This window comes from Penaeus monodon, chromosome 14 (genome assembly GCF_015228065.2).
Source record: "Penaeus monodon isolate SGIC_2016 chromosome 14, NSTDA_Pmon_1, whole genome shotgun sequence".
In the NCBI taxonomy this organism is placed as follows: Eukaryota; Metazoa; Arthropoda; class Malacostraca; order Decapoda; family Penaeidae; genus Penaeus; species Penaeus monodon.
Window position 1 is genome coordinate 42,696,281 of NC_051399.1, and position 2,500 is coordinate 42,698,780.

Genomic DNA, 2,500 nt, shown 5'->3' on the forward strand with positions numbered 1-2,500 from the left:
AAGTTGAAGTGGCTGCCCTCTCGGAGGTGAGAAGACCGGGCAGCAGTACAATCAGTATGGGTGGGTACACCTAATACTGGTCGTCATCTCCAGGGAGTAGCCATTGCCATCTCCAGCTGATTTCAATCCTCGGTAGTAGAGGTAACACTCGTTGATGAGTGCATTATGGCATTGAGACTGAAGCATGATTTTGGCTTCATGTCTCTTATTGCTGTATACGCTTCTACCGATACTTGCAATGTGAAAGATGTGTTCTATGCCAAACTCACATCTGTGGCAGACAGTGGTCTCTGGCGAGACATACACATTGTTCTCGGGGACTTCAATGCGGTATCTGGCTGTGATCGAAACTGGCTACAAGATGTCTATTGGTCCCCATGGTTCGATTCCAGCAGCAAGAACAGCCTTCTTCTCTGGGACATTGCTAGATCCCAGAGATTGAGGATTTCTGGCTCCTGGTATCAGGGCTCCAACCCACATCACTGGACATGGTATAGTGATACAGGTACTGTGGCCAAAGAGATCGACCACATTCTTGTCAGCCCTTGCTGAAGGAATTGCAGGGTTTACCGGAGTGCCGAGGTCTATGACAATGACCATAGGCTAGTTGTGGCAACCCTACGGGTCCACTTCAAAATTCTTTGTCCCTGTAGTGGCCACTCTAGGATGTTTCACTTGAACGAACTAAGGGGGAAGGAGTGTGCAAGAAGTTTTGCCATGGCAGTCTCTGATTAGTTCACAGAACTTGAAAACCTGACTGACCCAGTTGCTCTGTGGGACTCCTTCAAGCACAAAACACTCGAAGCAGCGCAAGCATCCATTGGCGGATGCCCGAGGGCAAGGCAGAATTTCATCTGACTGGACACATTGGAGACCACAAAAGCGTGTTATATGGCTCAGCTGAATGGCAATCAGGGCTTGCGACGTTCCTTGGTACATAGGGCTCGAGTACTGCTGAGAATGGACAAGGAACAGTTTATCAGGAATCTTGTTGAGGATATTGAAGGCCATTTCCTGGTAAATGACCTTTGCCATGCCTACCAAGCCCTGAGAAAACTGAACTCCAAGCCCTCCTCGTAGATGACTGCAGTCTGCTCGGTGGATGGACAAATCATCTTGGATCATGTTGGGGTTCGTGAACATTGGGCTGAGTAATTTGAGCAGCTGTAGCAGGTAGACCCTCCAACAGTTACTTGGTTAGGATGGCGATTTCAAAGTTGAAGGGTGGGAAAGCCGCAGACATATGTGATATCCCTGCTGAACTGCTAAAGATGAACCTTTGTCACTGGGCTTGCACATAGTCATGACTGCCATCTGGCAGTCAGGTTCCATTCCCCCGGACCTGTTGGGGGCCGTGGTCATCCTTCTTTGGAAGGAGAAAGGGGATCGATGGGACTGTAGCAATTACCGTGGCATAACACTGCTCAGTATACCAGGCAAGGTTTTCGTCCACATTCTTCTGAAACGGACCCGAGACCACATAATAAGGCATTCCTGGCAAGTTCACAATAGCCTGTATCCTAGTGCTTCGAGTCATTGTGGAATGCCATTGGGAGTTACTTGCAGCCTACATCGACCTCAAGAAGGCATTTGACTCGGTGCATCGAGAATCACTATGGGAGATTCTGAGATTTAGGGGAATCCCAACACGGATTATTGACCTAATAACTGAAACTACTGGTGAGTGTTTTGGGGGTCTGTCGAACTTCTTCCCTGTTAATCCAGGGGTGAGTCAAGGCTGTGTCCTTGCACCAACATTTTTCAACACCTGCATGGACTGGATAATGGGCAGAGCTAGTAGCAAAAGTCAGTGTGGTGCAACACTGGGTAATATCAAAGTCATTGACCTTGACTTTGCCGACAATGTTGCCATGCTATCTGAGTCTCTTGATGCATTTAGTAATGAGGTGAAACCCTTGGGCACGGAGGTCTCCTGGACCAAGACCAAGATTCATAACTTTGGGGCCTGTTAATGAAACACATACAAACACACACACACACACACACACACACACACACACACACACACACACACACACACACACACACACACATACACACACACACACACACACACACATATATATATATATATATATATATATATATATATATATATATATATATTCATATATATATATATATATATATATATATATATATAAAATATATATATTAATATATATATATATATATATATATATATATATATATATATATATATGTATATATATACATATATATATTTTTTTTCAAGTGCCCTGTCCTACAAGGACGTTGGCGATCATGGATTTCCATGATTTTCTTGGCAATTTAGAGCGGTGGTTTGCCGTTGCCTTCCGCCCGGTGTTTTTATCGAGTCACCATCTCTATTTACCCAGTTCTGGGACCGGCACTGACTTGGGCTGGCTTGCCCACCCAGCGGCTAGGTAGGCAATCGAGGGGAAGTTCCTTGCCCAAGGGAATAACGCGCTGGCCGGTGACTCGAACCCTCGAACTC